Source organism: Chelonoidis abingdonii, chromosome 11 (assembly GCF_003597395.2).
Source record: "Chelonoidis abingdonii isolate Lonesome George chromosome 11, CheloAbing_2.0, whole genome shotgun sequence".
Classification (NCBI taxonomy): domain Eukaryota; kingdom Metazoa; phylum Chordata; order Testudines; family Testudinidae; genus Chelonoidis; species Chelonoidis abingdonii.
Genome location: NC_133779.1, coordinates 52,337,484 through 52,358,314, shown reverse-complemented (window position 1 = coordinate 52,358,314; position 20,831 = coordinate 52,337,484). Strand labels below are relative to the sequence as shown.

At 57.4% G+C, this 20,831-nt stretch overlaps 1 protein-coding gene across 1 annotated transcript in view; it reads right to left on the bottom strand.

Moving 5' to 3' along the window:
• The window catches only part of LYSMD1 (LysM domain containing 1), an 85,645-nt gene that overhangs the window by 38,356 nt on the left and 26,458 nt on the right, over positions 1 to 20,831 (bottom strand). The gene's annotated exons all lie outside the window — the stretch shown is intronic.

The following is a 20,831-nucleotide window of genomic DNA, read 5'->3' as shown; positions in this document are numbered from 1 at the left end:
AATGATCACATGCCTGAACTGGAGCTGAGCCCTTTGGCAAATCACCCCTTAGCCACTCAGTTCCAGGGGTTTGTACAGCACCTGGCGTATTGGGGTCCTGGTCTGTGACTGGGGAAACTTAGGTGCTACTGTAATATATTTAATAAATAAAGTACAGCATCTGTGTCAGAGGCTCTATAGTGCTACTGGTCAGTAGGGATTCTCCTTTAGCTCAGGTGCTGGAGTTCGAGGATTTGGAACAGGGCAATGTGAGTTCTCGTCACACTGCTACTCATACCCAAGAGACTATGATCGGTAGCCTAATGACAAGCAAGTGGCTCCAGCTGGCCTCTGATCTGTGAGAGGTGCATGAAAGCCAGCCAGAGGTGATCCTGCAGCTCTCCAGGTTGACTTGTAACCCAGCTCACTGGTTCCCCGAGTCGTGCAGGAACCTGGCCCGAGCACCAAGCCTGCTGGGAGCCCGGGAGCCCAGCAAGTCCTGCACAGGGCAGACAATTCCCAGTGGTCCCTGGGTGAGTCAGTCTCACAGCCTTGCCTGAGGATTCTGCAGCTGGAGGGGAAATGGAGTTTCCTGGGGCCCTGCTCTGAGCAGTTTCTGGCCCCAGAGAGGGCAAAGGGGAAACAGCTGGGGGGGTTCAGTGGGATCCAAACACACCAAGATCACAGCCAGGGCTTCTATGATTGAGAAAATCCCTTGCAGTGTGAGGTATTAATAGAAGCCAGGAGACCTCCTGGGACTAATCTAAGAAGGGGCTGCCCCCCCCCGGCTCCAACCCACTCCTTGCAACTATTCCAAGCCAGCCAGCCCTGAACATCCCCCCTTTCCACCCATGACGGATCCCAGCAGCTAAGCCCGAGACAGAGTTATTAAAAAGGAAGGTAATTTCCTCCGTGTGATCGCACAGGCTGGCTGAATCCAGGAGCCCAAGAAGGTGGGAGGAGAGCTGGGCAGGGAGATTGAGAGAGAGAGGGAGGGAGAGGATTTGAGCTCCCTGGAGAATTGACCTCAACTCCCCAAGCCTCTTACCTCCTCCTTCACTCCGTCTGCAGATCTTACCCAGTATAATGAGAGCCAGGCGAAAAGGGCACCCAGACATCCGGGTGGGTCACATCTGAGTGCTATGATGCCCGCAGATGAGCAGTGAGCTGCCAGCAGCTGTGGTCCTTCCGGAGCACTTGGGAACTCTTCACACAAGAAGGGGCATCAGACACAGGTCCTCGCCCGCCTCCCACTTCCCACAGTTACATTCTGCCTCCCAGAAGCTCCCCCACCACCCCCATGGTTTCAGGCTTCCTGGCCCAAACTAGATAGCATTGCTGTGGGTGGCCAGACTACTACCTTAGTCCTCCCCAGAAGTGGTCGCATTTCACTGGTAGGTGACATGATCTCTCTATGTCCCGTTACAAGGGGGGGCAATTGATGCTTGCGAAGTGTTGTGAGATTCAAAGCTGATGAACATGATGGGGGGGGGCAGTATGTGGATAGAAAGGTGTCTGGAGATAGAGTAGACGAGCAGACTCACCCCTGCAGCACCTTCTGCTGGTGACTTCCGGGAATTAGCTTGTTCCAGCTCCAGAGCACCCTCTGCAGGCCGATGATCCACCTGTCCTCTTGTCCCCATGTCCCTCCCTGGACCTGGTGCCCTTTTACCTGGGGTGCTGCCCGCTGGCAGTAACCCCTCAATCTTAGGGTCTCCCCTCTCCAGGGAACCACTACCCACTATTCCCACCTCACCTCAGTATCAGGCTACTGCCAGTCATTGTGTAGCCCCCGCGCCCTGGGGCAGACTGCAGTATCAGCCACTCATCACTGGCAAGGAGCGTTTGGACCTGCTGCCTTTTTCTACCCTTGGGCTGCCCTCTGCAACCCCCAGTACCTGTTAGCCCAATGCTAGGCTGCAGCCTGGGGCTCTCCGGGCTGGAGCTCCCCAGCTCCGCTTCCCCCAGGTACTTTTTGTCTCTAGCTCCCTACAGCCAGGCCCTTCTCCCTCTACAAACAGAGAGAGACTGTTTGGGCTTCTGGCTCACAGCTTCTTATAGGGGTCAGCTGGGCCTGATTGGGCCTGGCCACAGCTGAGCCTACCTTCCCCAATCAGCCCAGGCTTCTGCCCCAGCCCCAGCCCTCTCCTGGGCTGTTTTCAGCCCTTCAGGGCGGGAGCAGGAGACCACCCTGCTATAGATAGATAGATAGATAGATGAAGATGAAGATGATGGGGAGTTTATGGGGGTAGATTGATGGAGCAAACCTTGGGCAAGATTTGCTGCAGAATTGCACCAGTTTCTTGTTATTTCGTCCCATGGGCAGGGTTCTGCAGGGCTGGCAGAGGGCAGCTGACGCCAGAGGCACCATGCCCTGCCGTTGCCCCACGGCGAAGAAGCCGGCTCCCCTGCCGATTGCAAACAGAAAGCCATCCCAAGCCCAGCATCCTTGGCATTTGCATTCGCTCAAGTCAGCACTTTCCCTCCACGCACTGTGTGTATGTGATTTTTTACTCAGCCTAAAAATACCGCTCTGTTCCCCAGTGCGGGCTCAGGCATGGCCACCGGGCTGCTAACGAGAATGCGGGCTGGCAAGGAGCTGGAAATAGTGCTGTCCCCTGAGATCCCCCTAGTCTCCCCCTCCTCCCCTGGTTATGGAAATGTCACACCTCAGGGCATCAATGAATCAGCCTTGTGGGGAGGGAGGGCTCCCCCATGCACAGTCCCTCGCAGGCCTGCTGCCCCCCCCCCCCCCCCGGTGCACCAGCACAGCTGCCTGGAGCCAGTGGAAATCACCTTAAACCCAGCGCAGCGAGGGCTGCAAAGAGCTCGTCCCCTGCTTCTCAGCGCGACGCTGCATTGCTTTCTCCTAGGCCGGCTCCTGCTCCCCCCATTCCTCAGCCCTGATGATCAGAGGGGCGAGGCCTGGGGATTTGACTGCACCTAATGTGAGCTGGGCAATACACTGGCCCCTGCCCAGGGTAAAGCAGGGTTTGTACATTACCACACCCCCCACCTACCCCGATGATCTGGACTGTGCAGACCACGGAGCTGGGGGATTCGTGCAGGCCCAGGCCTGAGCAAAGAGCCAGGTTAGGGACACCCCAGAGCCGCTGCCTCCCCGCGCAGAAACAGTCCCCGTGGATCAGCTGAATGAGAACTGGGTCTTAACTCACCAGCGCTGCTTTATCTCTGCACGTGCTCCCCCTGCCCCTGCTCTGCTGCCCCCATCCCCCCCCTTGCTCTGATGCCCCCATCCCCCTCGCCCTGCTCTTCCGCCCCCCCCCCTGTTCTGCTGCCCCCCTCCCCCGCTCTACTGCCCCTCCCCACCGCTTGGCCCTGCCCTGCTGTCCCTTGCAGAGGCCAAGTGATTTTCAGGTCCTTGCGAATGGGGAGGGGTAAGTGGATACAGGAGGCGCAAAACCCTGTGAGCAAGGGCTCCATGCAGCCCACACTCCTGTACCCTATTGCATTGCCCCCTCTCAGCTGCTCAACCCCTATACACCCCCCACACCCCATGCAGTGCCCACCTCAGCTACACCGTCCAACCCCCCCCACACACACACTCATTCCCCCTGCATTTGCCACCGCTCGGGCTACATACACACACACACACCATGCCTTGCCGCTGCTTGACTTCACACACACACACATCCTGTGTATGGCCCCGCTGGTTACACCCCCCCTACACAAACACACAAGCTGGCTGCACGCACAAAATTCAACTGTCTGTAAACCGCCTGATGCACTGCTTCTCTCCCTGCCCCCTCCTGCAGTCACTTACACTAGTGCCAAGCCAGCGGTGCAATGCTGCATACCGCCATCGGCGTGCCCTTTGCACACTCTTTGACTCGTGTTTCATTGACTCGCAGCCCACCGTTGGCAGTTTGCACTCGTGGAGATGCTGCTTGTTGCCCCTTTTGAACGAGCACAAAGCTTTGCCAAGGTAGGCACCTCCTTTCCACTCTGGCCCCCGCATCCGCAGTCGTTAAGCCCTGGCATTGATGGATGTCCTAATGTCATATTAGGATCTGGCAGGGACGGACTAGCTGTATTTGGTCCTGCCTCAGCTGCCGGGGCTGGACGTGAATGAAAACCTCCCAAGGGCCCTTCCAGCCTGACGTCGCTTGTGTTCTATGGTTCCTGCACAAATCGACTGAGAACCTTGGCATCAACACTCACCTGAGAACTAGGCCGCTTCGCTCCTCCCCTAGGCAGGGTGATTCCGGGAGGCTGTGCCCACAGCCCAGGGACGGAGAACGGACGAGGGTCTTCCCGGGAGACTTTCTAAGAGGTTGAATTCTTTCGAAACCTGTGCCCTCATTTCCACCGCCGGGCGCTGGCACTTCGGGAAATCTGGCCGTAATGGGGTCCCATGTGGGCTCTGGGCATTTGGGGTCCTGGCTTTTACATGTTGGGCAAAATTCTCCACTCAGCAGAGGGGCTGCAAGCTGCTTCTTGGCGACTGGGCGGTTCCCTCCCCCGCCACGCTCATCCCGGAGCAGGTTCCCATCTCGCTAGTTCCACCCCCACTGACTTGGCGAGTCCTGTACTCCCTGCGTTTAGCCCCAGCCTGAAGGAGAGAGAGGCAGCATCCAGGCCATGGCGGGAACCTGACCGCTAGGAACTGCTCTGGGGAAACCCAGGAGTAAGGCAGCGACATCGTCCAAGGTGGAGTCTCTGGTGATGCAGGCCCATTCCTGTGGGCATCTGAGCCGTCCGTAGGATTAGCTTCAGTGATACTTCAGTCCTCGGTGATTCAGGAGCCATTAAGCATCAGCATCACCCCAAAGACCCAAAGAGTAGGAATTCATGTTTCCTTCTACTATTATCTAGAAAGTATTCTCCGCAAAATGATGACCAACTATTCTGCCAGTTTCGTCAGCTAACATTAGTAAACGGCATTCCTGATTGGTTAATCTGAGACTGTGTTTATCATAACTCCCCATGGTATTTAATCTCATGTGCTGCCAAAGAAGGCCACAGGACCATATTAACAAGCCACTTGCGGCTCCCAGCCTCAGTCTGAGTTGTCACTGATGGGGCTTCACTAGGAGCTGGGCTGTTATCCCCATGGTCATGGGAGGGAAACTGAGGCACCGCGCAGCTACTGGACTTGCCCCATGTCACACAGGGCAGCTGTGGTTAGAGCAAGAGAAACTTGACTCAGATCACCCACTACACCCTCAACCATAAGACCACCCTCCCTCTGACTGGCCACACAAGGGAAGACAGGGAGTACCTGACCGACAGACCCAACTGGCTTCTAACACAGTAGGGAGTCAGGGGCTGCCTGCCTGTAAGCACCCTGCTTCTCAGGGTTATGGGGATTAGCAGCAGTTTGTCACCTAATAGGATAAAAAAGCTGGAAGGGGAAAGAGACACTTAACAGGAGGGCGACGGAGGGAGCAGTGGGAGTAGGAGGCAGCAAGAGGCCAGGCCCAATCCATCCAACACCACAGGGAGCCGATCGCTAGGCCCGGCGGTCACCCAGTGCCGCGGGGAGCCAATCGGCTGGGCTCAGGTGGTCACCCCGCGCCGGGGAGCCGATCGCTTGGCCCAGCCGGTCACCCAGCGCCACGGGAGCCGATCCGCTGGCGCGGCGCGTCACCCCGCGCCCGGGGAGCTGATTCCTGGTCCCGGGCGGTCACCCAGCGTCGCGAGGAGCCGATCGCTGGCCTGGGCGGTCACCCAGCGTCGCGGGGAGCTGATCATGGGCCCGGGCGGTCACCCAGCGCCGGGTGGAGCCAATCTCTGGGCCTGGGTGGTCACAGTCACCCAGCACTGTGGGGAGCTGACCCCCATTCACCCCACAGGAAGACACTGGTTAGAAACGCTGACACCCAGCAGGTTAGTCCCAGGACCATCCACTCACTCATCACCAAGTACTTAGCGAAGAGTTAATGAGCCCCCACCCCCAACCCATAGGGGAGCTTGCATAGTGTACAGCCTGAGGGGCTTGCTCAGGGCAGGGGCAGGTCTGGCAGCAGAACCCAGGAGTTCTGATACTCAGCACCCCCGCCCAGCTCTAGCCATTAGACCCCACTACCCTCTCACAGCTGGGAACAGAACCCAGGTGCCCCGACACCCAATCCCCTCTGCTCTAGGCCACCTCCCATTGTAACCTACCCAACCCAGGGCTTAGCCTGCCCCCCATCCCCTCTGTAATGCACCCGAGCGGTCAGGATCTGCAGCTCCCACATGGCAGCGCCAGGCCCTGGGTAGGAGAGTGCCAAGCACACCCCAGCCACAGGGTCCAGAGCGAGTCACCACACGGGGCTGGCAAGGGGGAAGCTGTGGCAGTGAAGGCTCCGGGTCCCTTTCAAGGTAAGTGAGTGGCATCTCCCTGGGCGCTGCCCCGCTTGTGCTTCAGGGCCTGGGAGCAGGAACCTTGGCACCACAAAAGCCCTGCCACAGCACAGCCCTCTGCCCCTTCTGCTGGGGATGGCAGAGCACTGCACAACCACTGCCTCGCCCTCTACCCACCCTAGAGAAGAGGGGGAGCCGTGCCTCTCATTTCACCTTTCAGGGAAACGACACCCAGAGAGCTCCCTGAGGTGAGCCCCAGAAAATCCCAGCGCCCTGACTTCCCGAGCAACGCTCTTCTGCCGGCCTCCTTCCTTGAGCTGGGAGCAACCCGGGAGTCCTGCCCCGACCCCCTGAGCTACGCTCCAGGCAACAGGGCTGCCGTGCAGCGCAGCTCATCCGAGGCCTGATGGCTTCTGGGGAACGGTACACACACAGGGAGAGACACCAAGCAGCCAGCAGAGTCGGTCTCAGCCTCAGCCAGCCCCCGTCCTGCGCTTCAATGTCTCCCTGCGTGCGGCTTGGCTCTTTGATCCGCGGTGGAGAGATGATGGGATCACTGCGGACAGAGTCCCCATTAAAAGGCCTCCAGGAGGAAGGGTTTAGCCTGCTCGGGGCAGCGGGTAGGGGGCAACCATTAACCTTTCCCACAGGCCTGGGGAAAGGGGAGTTGAGGGCATGATCCCACTGCACACACCAGCCTTCTGAGCCAGCCACCTGCTCCCATCACTCCCCCTCGGGAAGGGGCAGGAATCAGGCAGGTAAAGGTGAGGGGGACACCTAGTGGCCACCTCATGCTCTGGTGCCAGGGGAGCTGCGGTTGGAACTGGAAACAGCTGGCTGATTCCTTGGGGTTGGGTCAGTCCGGTGCCTGGGATATACGAGTGGGCCCATGCCCGGCTACCTGCCCCGCCACATTAACAGGGCACATGGCATGGACTGATAGGCTGGTCTAATGGCTATAGCCAAGGTGGGGGGAGGGGCCTGGGTCTCAGTACTCCTGGGTTCTATTTCATGGTCTGGGAGAAAAGTGGAGTCAGGTGGTTAGAATGGAGGGGGGGCTGGGTGTCAGGACTCCTGGGTTCTATCCTTGGCCTTGGGAGGGGAGTGGTGGCAATGGGGTTAGAGCAGGGTGAGACCCGGAGCCTAGGCTCCTAGGTTCTGTGAGACTTTGGGGCCCATCCTTTCGCCTCCCTGTGCCTCAGTTTCCCACGCTGCCCAGGGGAGAATGATAACACCACTGGGGCAGGTGCCTATGGCAGGGTTTCCTCAGTGATCATTATGCCCCTCCTCACTCACTGGCCAGTCAGCAGGGGGGTTAGTGGCATGGCCAAGCCCATTCGACTGACTCCTGAGACCCAAGAGTCCCCTCCATCCCCCCCCTTCATCCCATTCTCTCCGCTCTTTGCCTTAAAGTAAGGAGGGCAGCTCTAGCTGGTGCCTCAGCCTGTGAGCAGGTTAACAGACTGGCCAGCGAGAGGGTCGGCCGCCTGCCCCTTCCTGGAGCCTTTGCCCCTCTGCATGTGGGGGGCTGATCTGCAGGCAGTGCTGAGGGATGGGATGGGGAGCCCACCCCCATCCCTCACTGAACAGCTGGGACTGGTGCAGCTAATAGACAATCCCACTTTCTGCCAGCTGGGAGCCAGTTCCCCTGTGGGAGGCTCAGGAGGCTGCTCCCAGCTAGCAGGTAGAGACCTCCCCTGGCTGGGCCCATCTCTGCCAGGAGCTGAGCCTCTGCCTGGGTCGGTAGGAGCCAGAAGATCTTCCCCGACTGGTGGGAGCCATGCAGAGCCACTGTCCTCTATCTCCCTTTGCCAGACCCCCAGTGGGTGTCCCCTCCCACCACATACACACCCCGGATTCAAGCTGCACCCAACCTAGCCACGCTGCCCACAGCAAGTGGGAAGCCCGGCTCCAGCCAGCCCCCCCATTTCTGGGGAACCCCCCTTCTCCCTGCTGCTCAGTCCCCCTGCCACCACCACTCCTGTGAGGGAGAGCGGGCACCATCTCAGTCCGCTCCTCTGCCATGAGGCCTGCGAGGGTCAGCTCTCTGCAGCAGGACAGGGTCTCCCAAGAGACCCACCCTGAGGGAGGACTGGGACCCGAAACAAAGCCCCGTGGGAGATCGGGACATGGCGTCCTGACACGGGGTCGCCACGTAACACAGCCCCAGCCCATGGCAACACACCCTCAGGCCCTGACGCAGCAGCGGGGAGCCCACGACACACCCCCACTCCCCAAGTCCTCGCTTGCCGGGAGACACTTCCCACCCTACAGCCAGGGCTTTGCCCATCCCTAATCAGAGCCAGTTTGGGTCAAAGGCAGCTCAGAGCAGGGCCCAGTCGCAGTGACTGTGTCTGATCTTCCATCTCAGCTCTGTCCTGAAAGCTGCCGCTCCCGGCTGTGCCGTATTTGGGAGCTTTGGTCTCCGGTCCCTCCGCTTCTGCCACTGGCTGAGCCGGCAGGGCCCACGAGCAGCGACAGTCACCTGCAGCTTGGGGGAAGGCTCCCTCAATGATGGGAAACCCAGCACCCAGGGGCCTTTGATGTTCGAGGGGGTCAGAAGCACATGCCTCTCTCCCCACTGGCTACTTTTATGGCTGCAGTTGGGCGAATGCCATGGGATAGGGGGGGTGGGCAGATGCGGCTGGCCAGAGTGCAGCACTGCAGCGGGCCAGTCTCTCTGTCACAAATGCAGGGGGCTCAGCGTTCCCCCTAATTTTTTGTGTCCATGTGCGAAATGAATTTTGTTATGTGCACCAATATGGAGGTGATGGATGACAAAATTCATGTGGTGGGGGTGGGGCCGAGGGGTTTGGAGTGCGGGAGGGGACTCAGGGCTGGGGCAGAGGGTTGGGGTTTGGAGGGACGAGGGCTCTGGCTGCGGGTGCAGGCTCTGGGGTGGGGCCAGGGATGAGGGGTTCTGGAGGGGGCTCAGGGCTGGGGCAGAGGGTTGGGTGCAGGGGGCGAGGGCTAGGGATGAAGGCTCTGGGTGAGGCTGGGGATGAGGGGTTTGGGGTGCAGGAGGGGGCTCAGGGCTAGGGCAGAGGGTTGGGGTGCGGGAGAGGGGTGTGGGCTCTGGGGGAGGCGAGGATGAGGGGTTTGGGGTGCAGGCTGCTCAGGAGCTGCAGTGGGGACAAAGAATTCACCCCTACCCTCTCTCGCTGCAGCAGCTTGGGGCAGGGGGAGAGGTGCCTCTCCCCAGCTTTGGCAGCTCCAGCGGGGCAGGGCTGGGCTGGGCCAAAGTGTGGGGCTCCTATCCCCCGGCCATGGTAAGTCCAGGGCAGGTACGTGCTGAGGTCGGAGTGCCTCTCCATTGGCCATGGCAAATCTGGAGCAGGTCCATGTTGAGGCTGATGAGGAGGGGCGCCTCTCTCCCGGCCACAGTAATTCTGAGCCCCTGTGCAAGGCTGGATAGGCAACTGGGTGCAGGAGCAGCACCAGGGTTTTTGGCGCCCTAGGCGCAGGGCCGGCTCCAGCCATTTCGCTCCCCCAAGCACGGCGGTACGCCGTGGGGGGCGCTCTGCTGCTCGCCGGTCCCGCGGCTCCGGTGGACCTGCCGCAGGCGTGCCTGCGGATGCTCCACCGAAGCCGCGGGACCAGCGGAGCCTCCGCAGGCACGCCTGCGGGAGGTCCACCGGAGCAGCGTGCCGCCCTCCCAAATCTTGGCGCCCTAGGCGACTGCCTAGGTTGCCTAAATGGAAGTGCCGGCCCTGACTGCATGGCCATGTAGCTTAGAGGGAACTTAGGCTCGGACCAGACCTGATCAAACCCAGTTTAACCCTTTCTTGCCAGGGGCTGTTCAAGGCGGTGGCCTGGACACCAAAGTTCCCCCTTTCTCCACTAGGTGGCAGCAGCGAGCATCTCACACACACTGCCCCCTAGAGCTTGGGGGCAGAGTGGCTGGGGAGGATAGATAGATAGATAGATAGATAGATAGACAGATTCTGTCCTTAGTCATATCCCTGCAACCCCACTGTATTCTGACAGATGACTTTGGTGCCCAGATCGTCTTGTCCCTTATGTAGCCGGGTGTGCGGCCATCCACCTGTTCATTGACCATGGTGGGCGTGCTGCAGCTCTCCATGCAGGCAAGGCCAGGCCTACTGCAGCAAGGTGGGAGACTGTACTCGATGGGCCAGTGGTCTGCCACAGTAGAGGCAGGATGCCAGGCTGGGTGGGCCATTGCTCTGAGCATGTCTCTTGCGGCCTATGGCTGCATGGCTCTTGCGCTGTGACTGCAAAGCCAGCCCTGGTCGCTGCAGCTGCTGCTATCCGAGCCAGATGCCCAGCTACCGCCCAGGATGTGGGCATGTCTCCTAGGGCTACCCTGAGCTTGGGGCGGGGCAGGGCAGGGATGAGTTATCAGCATTTGGCCTCCTGTAGCAGTCCATGGGGCCATGGCTAACCTGGTGCTATCCTGACACCTGCTGGCCACATGGAGCCACAGCAACTCTCTGCACTGCCGACTGGAAGCCCACGTACACCACAGCCGTCTGCAGGTGGAGTGAGCCGGAGCAATGCAACACTAGCTCAGAGAGACACTGCCCTGGGTGTCACAGAGCCCCAGGAAAACAGGAACAATGAGCGAAGCAGGGAGTAGCATGGAGACAACATGGGCATTTAAGGAGGGAGTGGTGTCTAATGGTTAGAGCAGGGCCCTGGGAACTAGGCCTCGGGGGTTCTAGTCCCAAATCTCGGGAGGGGAAGGGGATTTAGTGCTTAGATCAGGGGACTGGGAGGCAGGACTCCAGGGTTCCAGGCACAGCGGGGGATGGGGAGGGCTGTCTGAGTCTCTCCTGGAACCCAGCTGAAAAGGAGAAGTCCCCTCTTGCAAAATGCTTCCCCTGGGCAGATAAGCAGAACAGACAGACATTGGCTAACCTGGACGGGTGGAAAGAGCAAGCGACGGCCTCTCTAACACCTTGGCGGTTCCTGGTGAAGGTTCCTACTGGATCAGTGGCTAAATGATCCTCGTTAGCTCTCCCACTGATTGGGCTACATGGGGCACATGGCACGGCGGATTTGGCCCATGTGTACATCCTGCCTAGTCAGTTACCCAGAGTCCTGGGTAGGATTGTTCTCTACCACACGTCTTCTAGAGCTTTGTCCAGCCTCAAGCAAAGGACAATTCCCAGCCCTTCCCCCTGGGGGAGGCTGGTCCTTGCCCTCTCACTGCTTGGCACAGCTGGGCAATCTCCTCTGAGAGGGGTTTGCTTCCCTTCAGCCTGCAGTAACACCAGCCTCTGCTACAATCCTATGGCTGCCTGAAGTGACGCCTGCCCCTCACACGTGGGCTAGGGTTAGAGAGAATGTAAGAACGGCCAACACTGGCTCAGCCCAATAGCCCATCTAGCCTGGGAGCCTATCTGTGATGCTGGTCAAGTGCCAGATGCTTCACAGGGAATGAACAGAACAGAACATCCCCTGTCGTCCTGTCCAAGCTTCTGTCAGAGGCTTAGGGACACCCAGAGCATGGGCTTGCGTCCCTGACCATCTTGACTAATAGCCCTATCCGCCATAAACTCATCTCATTCTTTTTTGAACCGGGTTATACTTTTGGCCTTCACAACATCCCCTGGCAAGGAGTTCCACAGGTTGACTGTGCATTGTGTGAAGAAATCCTTGCCTATGTTTGTTTTCAACCTGCCGCCTCTTAATTTCATTGGGTGACCCCTGGTTCGTTTATTATGTGAAGGGATAAATAACACATTGCTAGTCACTTTCTCCACACCACTCATGATTTCATAGACCTAGCTCACATCCCCCATAGTCGTCTCTTTTCTAAGCTGAACAATCCTATTCTTTTTAATCTCTCCTCATCCAGAAGCTGTTCCATCTCCCTAATCATTTTTGTTGCCCTTCTCTGCAATTTTTCCAATTCTAATATATCTTTTCTGAGATGGGGCGATTGGAACTGCACGCAGCATACACAGTGTTGGCGTGGCATGGATTTATACAGTGGCATTATGATATTACCTCTCGTATTATCTATCCTTTTCCTAATGGTTCCTAACATTCTGTTCGCTTGTTGGACGGCCGCTGCACATTGAGCGGATGTTTTCAAGGAACTAGCCACAGTGACTCCAAGATCTCTTTTCTGAGTGGTGACCCCTTCAGACCCCATCATTGTGTACGTAGAGTTGGGATTCTGTTTTCCAATGTGCATTACTTTGCATTTATCAACAGGGAGTTTCATCTTCCATTTTGTTGCCCAGTTTTGTGAGATCGCTTTGTAAGTCTTCACAGTCAGCTATGGAAGTTACTATCTTGAGTAATTTTATATCATCTGTACATTTTGCCTCCTCACTGGTTACCCCTTTTTCCAGATCATTTATGAATATATTGAATAAGACTAGTCCCAGCACAGATCCCTGGAGGACACCACTATTCCCTCTGCATTCTGAAAACTGACCATTTATTCCTACTCTTTGTTTCCCATCTTTTAACCTGTAGGCTGTTACTGATCCATGAGAGAACCTTCCCTCTTATCCCATGGCTGCTTACATTGCTTAAGAGCCTTTGGTGAGGGATCTTGTCATAGGCTTTCTGAGAGTCCAGGTACACTACATCCACTGGATCACCATTGTCCACGTGTTTGTTGACACCATCAACAAATTCTAATAGATTGGTGAGGCACGATTTCCCTTTTAAAAAGCTGTGTTGACTCTTCCCCAACCTATCTTAGCAATGTGTCTGATAATTCTGTTCTTTATTACAGTTGCAACCAGTTTGCCCAGTACTGAAATTGGGCTTACCAGCCTGTAATTGCCAGGATCACCTCTGGAGCCTTTTTAAAAAATCGGCATCACATTAGCTAGCCTCCAGCCATCTGGCAGAGAGGCTGATTTAAGCAATAGGTTACATACCACAGTTAGTCCTGCTATGTCATATTTGAGTTCCCTCAGAATTCTTGGGCGAATACCATCTGGTGCTGGTGACTTATTACTGTTCAATTTATCAATTTGTTCCAAAAACCTCCTCTATCAGCCTACTCATCATAGGCAAAGGAGGGTTTGGACATGCTGCCTTGGCCTATCCCTGGGCTGCCCTCTGCAACCCCCGGTACCTGTTAGCCCACTGCTAGGCCGCAGCCTGGGGCTTTCCAGGCTAGAGCTCCCCAGCTCCTCTGCCTGTCCCCAGCCCTGCTCCCCTCGGGTACCCTGTGTCTAGTTCCCTGCAGCCAGGCCCTTCTCCCTCTATAGCTAGAGAGAGACTGTTTGGGCTTCTGGCTCACAGCCTCTTATAGGGGCCAGCTGGGCCTGACTGGAGCATGGCCACTGCTGAGCCTACTTTCCCCAATCAGCCCAGGCTTCTGCCCCAGCCACAGCCCTCTCCTGGGCTGTTTTCAGCCCTTCAGGGCAGGAGCAGGGGTCCACCCTGCTACACCCAGCTTCCAGGCACCGCCCCCCACTCCCCCGCAGCTCCCATTGGCTGGGAATGGGGAACTGCGGCCAAATGGGAGCTGCAGGGGAGGTAACTGGAGGTCCAGCAAGCAGCGTGTGGAGCCCTGTCCCCGTCCCCCAGGGGCCTCAGGGACATGGTTCCAGCTACTTGCCGGAGTGGGGCCGGGGCCAGCAGCCTGCCCTGGCCCCAGTGTGCGCCGCTGCCACCATGGAGCCTGAAGCCCTCCTGCACCCCACCTCCCAACCCTGTGCCTTGACCCTCTGCTTGCACCCCACACCCCTGCACCCCAATTCCCTACTCTGAGCCCCCTGCCTGCACCCCAACCCCCTGCTGCACCTCAACTCCCTGCTCTGAGCCCCTGCCACACCCCTCATGCACCCTCTGGGGGGTGGAGTTGGGGTGGGGACTTCAGGAAAGGGGTTGGAATGGGGGCAGGGAAGGGGTGGGAAGAAGCCCTGCCCCATGGCCTGGTGGTGAAGGGGGGGCCGAGGGCTCTGAGTTCCCTCCCCGTGAGATGGAGAAGTGCTCAGTTCTGTTCTTAGCCTCTTGCCCATCTCTGAAGGAACCACAAGTTTCTCTTCCTGCTTTGAGGCTCAACGACAGTTGCCTGCTCCCTGCAGGCAGGGGTGGGTGACCAATGAGCTGAACAAGGCAAATAAATGGTTAAACCTCTCTGGCCAATCACACCCTCAGGGCACTGACTCACAGCATCTCACCAGGATAGCCTGAATGCACTTTGGGCTGCCTTTGCACAACAGGGTCCCTTGGCAGTGCCAGGGACAGGGCTCTGCCCTCAGCTGTGGAGGGTGCTGTCCAGGCAGAGACCAGCAAACTCTTTTCCCCTTCCCCAGATGCAGCCACTGCGACCACAGCCCTCCCTGCCTCAGTGTGTGAAAGCAGGGGCATGGGTGCTTATGCACATGAAGATGTGGATGTAATAATCCCTGGTAGATCTCAAAGTGCTTCCCACTCTTGTAGTATTTAGCCTCACAACACTGCCTGGGGAAACTGAGGCACAGAGTGACTCTGTGGCCTGCCTCTGTTCTGTTCCCTTGGCTTCCACTCCTTGCAAACATCCCTCTTCCAGGCAGATGGCCAGAGATGGCACCAGTGCATGAGTACAAGAAAGCTCCTGCTAACCTCCTTCACCCACCTTGAATCCTGCTGATCTTTCTGGGTGGCTGGAGAAGCTCTCCAGTCTCCCAGCTTCCACCCAGAAGATACCTGGGGGAATAGAGCCAGCTGGCTCTGATGTAAAGAACAAGCACCTTCAGATGAGCCTGTGCCCCATATTCATGGGATATCAGCAGGTCATCTAAGTCTAACCCCCTGCTCAAAGAAGGACTAATCCCCAGGCTGTGTTTTGCCCCAGATCCCTAAATGGCCCCCAGGAGGATTGAACGCACAACCCTGAGTTTAGCAGGCTAATGCTTAAACCACTGAGCTACCCCATCCCTAGCCCCTTCCTTCATAGTAATGTTATTGTGATATGAGTATGGCATAATTATGATGTATTTGGTGCAACATAAGGCATGTGAAGATATCACTGAAACAGAGACACTTGGAAACATCTGAGGAACAAGGACTGAACTGGGAGGAAGGGCTGGGGCAAGTTTTGAGGGATTTCTAGCATGTGAAAGGAATATCTGGGTTTTAAGCTGCAAGCAAGTGCCGCTTGCCCTTTAGGAGTCTGCAGCTGGTTTAAATCACCATTTAGGGTGAGAATTTGCTACTCAGATGCAACCTCTTTAGTCTATGAAGCTTAGATTGCATTTTTGTTTATTTGCTGGTAACCTGCTTCAATCTGTTTGCTATCCCTTATAATCACTTAAAATCTCTCTTTTGTAGTTAATACATTGGTTTTTGCTTTATCACAAACCAGTGTGTGGAAGTTATAACTTGGGGTGAAAAGCTGTTGTATTTTTCCTCTCCACATTGAGGGAGGGGGCGAATTTCATGAGCTTACGCTGTACGGTTCCCTCTGCAGCACAGGACAGTTTAATTTTGGATTTACACTCCGGGGTAGCGGGAGGACGGGGAGGACAGTGCTTAAGAGGCTGGGAAAATTCCTTAGATGAAGCCTTCCCTTGCAGAGCTGATCACAGTATCTGTATGTGTCTGCAGCTGAGTGTGTCCCTACCTGTATGTGTGCTGGTGAAGGTGCAGACTGGAGCCTGGGAGAGGGCTTGGCAGGCTGGTCACAGCTGTACACCTGGCTGCAGACGGCCCCTCGGCAGAGAGGCCAAGGGCGGATGGAGGCTCAGCTCCTCTCTCACCCTGCAGGGGGCAGTGTGTGCATGGTGGGGGCAGCTGGCCTTGCCTCTGCCCAGGCTCCACCCGCTCTCTGGGAAGCACCTGGGCCTGTCCCTCCGGCCCCTCCCATAGCAGGACATGGAGACCCAGGATGGGAGCTGGGCCGGGCAGCGGAGGGGTAGCTCAAGGTGCTCTGCAGCCCCTGTCCTTGGTGCTGAAATAGCTGGCCAGTGACGCCCCATTGGCTACTGGGCTTGGGCTGTAGGCAACCAGCGACCACCAGCAACTTGCCCTGGGCAGCTCAGCCAGAGGGCTGGTATTAATGGTGAGCTGGATCAGTGTGGGCCGTGGGGGAAGATGTGTGGTGCCAGATTGGGGCAGATTCGGCCCATGCCCGCCCAGGACAGGAAATTCATTCCTGCAGCAAATATGCACCACTGCCTGTCTCTAGCATGCTCAGGATCACATAGCCCCTCAGAGAGTTCAGTTCAGCCTCACTCCCCTGGCAGCGGGGGGTTAACACCCCATGGTACAGAGGGGAAAACTGAGGCACAACAAATGGAGGGAAATGACTCCCCCAAAGTCACACTGTGAATGAGTTGAGAATTGGACCAGGAGTCCTGACTCCCACTCGCTGGCGCTACCATTAGCCCTGCTCCATCTGAGTACTGGGAGGAGAACCCAGGAGTCTTGCTTTCCAGCCTCCCTCCCCACCAGGCACCTCTCTGCCACCTGAGCAGAGAATAAAACCCAGGAATGCTGACTACTAGTCCCCTACCAGTGCTAGGAATGGAACCCAGGTGTCCTGATTCTCCACCTTACTCCCTTTCTACAGCCAGGACTAGAACCCAGGCATCCTGACTTGCAGCCCTATCTGATCTAACCACTAGACCCCACTCCCCTTCCAGAGCTGGGGATAGAAGCCAGGAATCCTGAGTCTTAACCCACCTGCTCTAACCACTAGACCACACTCCCCTCCCAGAGCCAGGGCTAGAACCGAGGTGCCCTGAAGCCCAGGACTGTGCCTTAATAACACACGGTGGTGACTCCCTGACAGCTGCTGAGAGGAGGCAACCTCTGTCCCCTGGCAAGCAGCCCTGCCTTAGCGCTCCGGTGCCAGGCTGTCTGCAGACTCAGGCAGGCATCGCTTGGCGTTTTCAGGCTTAAATCACAACCGTCGGGGGTAGGGACACAAGGGAGGGTGCTTGTGACCCTGTTTGGATGGCCATGGTGGGTTGTGACCCCCAGGCTGAGAGGGTCGGGTGGGAGCCGGCGCCAGACAGCACAGCCTCCCCAGGGATTGCCCCAGCTGCAGCCGAATCCCCCAGCTCAGGTCACGGGGGCCAAAGCGCTCAGCAGATCCTTCTTTGCGAGATGCCATAACATGAGACAGGAAGTTGGCAGGAAACCGCCCCGTTGCCTGGGGAACCATTCATCCTTTACTCAGGCCAGGCTTTGTGTTCTTAATGAATGAGAAGATGCTGGGGGAGGAGGAGCTTTGGGGGGGCAGGAGGGTTTAGCGCCCATAATATGGCTGGATCTCACCGCCCAACTGAAACCTGGTGCAGTCTCCATTCTGGTGGGACATCCCCTCTGCCCTCCGACCCATGTTCCTCTCAGTAGGGCAGATTCTGCCCCTGCACAACTCGGGGGGCTTCAGGATCTCACTAAAGTTGGAGATACCCCATTAGGCCCCGTCAAACATACCTATTATTATCTATAGGACAGTAGCATCTCGAGACACCAACCAAGATGAGGACCCCCAATGTGCTAGCCCCAGCACAGATCCTGACCCAGATGGCAGGAGCTGCATAGACCCCAACCGAGATCAGGGCCCATTTTCTGGGTGCTTCTGAGACTCAGAGTGAGAGCCAGCTCCTGGCCAGAAAAGCTCCCACTCTAGGCAGACACAGAGTGGGAGAAAAGCAGAATTATTATTATCCCCATTTTACAGATGGGGAAACCGAGGCCCTGGGGTTCAAGGCTGAGAGAGCCGAGCTGCCAACCCCTATGGAATGTCAATGGGACCTGGGGGCATCTAGCTCGGCCAGGCTCCTTCACAGACCCCAGGGCTGAGGTGCTGCCCTGGGGAGCTGGCAGGTGGAGCAGCCCCAGAACCGCACCTCACCCAGGAGGAACTGCAAGAGGAAGAGTGGGGCTGGCCTCTCACGGTGTGAGCGCTCCGGAGAGGAAGTAGGGGAGGCGGAGGGCAGATGGCAGATAAAGGAAGAGGCTTCAAATGCACACACTAGGCAGAAAGTGTTGCTTGGGGGGGGGGGGGTTCTGCTGACTTGCAGGTCAAGGCCTGGGGCTCAAAATAGTGCTGCTCCACCTACTCCTCCTCAGGCGCCTATGTGGGACAGGACTGGCTCCCTGCTGCTCTGAATCCTTCTCCCTCGAAAGGAATAATCACATTCCTGGATCCCAAAGCACTTTCCAAGGCAGGGCAGGCTCATTAGCCCTGTTTTACAGATGAGAAAACTGAAGCACAGAGAAATAAAGTGACCTGTGTCAGCCTGGGCAGAGCCAGGAATAGAAATCAGGATCTCTGAAAGCCCAACCTAGTGCTTGAGCCAGTAGGCCACCCTGCCTACACCTAGGAGGGATTGTTTCCCCAGCAGCACCTTTATTTTCATGGGGAAGTCAATTGGGCGAGTGGGGGACGGGTAAATGAGTTTGTACATTGCAGCTATTATCAGACGCCCCAGGGTGCTAGGTGCTGCACATACGCACAAGGGCAAGAGAGCCCTTGCCCCAGAGCGCTCCCAGGGTGAACTGGCCAGAACCCCAGCCCAGTGCTCCACCCACTCGCACAGCCTCTGCATTTCAGCCAGCAGAATGTATTTCAGCCCCACTCTATTTAGGGCCTGATGCAGACTCCTCTGAGATCAACAGGCAAACACCCATTGACTCCGGTGGGCTTTGGGGTCCTGGAGTCGAAGGGCCAGATGGACCACTGTGATCATCCTGGCTGGCACTGGCCAGAGACCTGCCTCCTGCTGGAGCTAGAGCAGAGCTCTACAAACCTCCAGTGATGGAGATCAACCCTGTAGGCAGGATTCGCACCAGAGTCCTGTCCTCCCCGAGTCCCATAGCCCATCCAGCCTCTCTCAGCCTTGCTGCCTCAGCCTCGGCCTGACTGGGGCTGCCCCCTGTCCTGGTTTTCCCACAACCGTCCCTTTCTGGAGGTAGCTGTCCTTAGAAATCTGTCCGGGTGCTCAGTGCACCCGTCTGGGAATGAGCGACACAGGGAATGGGCGACATGGGATGGATCACTTGATGATTCACTGGTCTGTTCATTCCCTCTGGGGCACCTGGTGCTGGTCACTTTCAGGAGACAGGACACTGGGCTAGAGGGATCTTTGGTCTAACCCAGTCTGGCCGTTCTTATGCTCTTATGCGCACACAGGCAGCTGGCCTGGGTTATGGGCGCAGGATCACCCTGGAGGTCCTGTTTTTCTGGGCCTTGGAGGCAGCAGCCATCGGCCTGGGGCCTGCTCGCACTTTTCCAGACACGTCGGTTATTGGGTCTCGGGCAGCAGGGCGCGCTCGGGGCTGGCAGGACTCAGCGGCAGCTCCCCTTGCCGGAGAGCCCGATTGCCTGGTCACTGCTCCAGCCTGGGGATGGCATCCCTCCTCGTTACCCCCTGGATTACTCCGCGGGGTGGCCATTTGGCTTGACGGCGCTCAGTCTTCTGGGCACTGCTGCCATGGCCTGCTGCCCACAATGTTTGCAGAGGGACACGGTCACATGGATGCCAGCCAGCCAGCCGCAGCGTGTGTCTGAACTCTCATCCCTCTCCGGAATAGCCAGGCCAGCGAGAAGTAACCAGCATCTCTGATTCAGGGCATGCAAGCTGAGGTCAGGCAGAAATAGGGGAGAAGGGGGCTGCCCTCCACAGCAGAATGTATTGGCAGGGGCCAGACAAGAAGCTAGATCTGGCATGGCAGGAAACAGGATTCCAGGTTGTGTGGCTGGCTGATCTAGGAGGCAGGGCAGACAGGCGACTGGGATGGGCTTGGAGCAATGGTGTGACCTGGGGTGGCAGGAGCAGGGCCGCCTAGAGGGGGGTCAAGTGGGGCAATTTGCCCCGGGCCCCACAGGGGCCCCCATGAGAATATAGTACTCTATAATATTGCAATTTTTTTTTATGGAAGGGGACCCTGAAATTGCTTTGCCCCAGGCCCCCTGAATCCTCTAGGCGGCCCTGGGTAGGAGGGGCCTAACCTGGCAGAAAGCAGCATGGGGTCAGGGTTGCCGGCTCAGGACTCTACCAGGCTCCATGTGGCCAGCATCCCCTCTAGTCTGATGCTTTGAGACCCTTAGCTGCCACAATCCCCCTCCCCCTGGTGTGAGAGCCCACCCAGGGGTAGGTTCATTGTGCTCAGTTTACAGACTCAAGGCTGGGATTTCCGAACAGCCGGGGCCCCACATCTGCAAACCCAGCGGGCTTTTCTCTGATTCTAACTCCACCCTGGGAATCCGACCCCTGCACAAGGTACCACCGGTGTTAGCCACGCTGCCTCAGCTCTGATTGGCTAGCAACAGCTCTTGAAAGCCCAGTTACTGCTGCTCAGCAAAGGCGGGGAGCTTGTCTTGTGGTTAGAGGAGGTGGGCTGGGAGCCAGAACTCCTGGGTTCTCTTCCTAGCTGTGGGAGGGGAATGGAGTCTAGTGATTAGAACAGGTAGGTCTTAGAGCCAGGACTCCTGGGTTCTAGCCCTGGCTCTGGGAGGGGAGTGGGGTCTAGTGATTAGAGCAGCGGGGGGCTGGGAGTGAGGACTCCAGCTTTCTAGACCCAATTATTGGAGGGAGCATAGGGCCTGGTCCTTTGGAAGAGGGAATAGAATTCATGACTCTGCCACTGACTTGTGCAATGACTTTCCC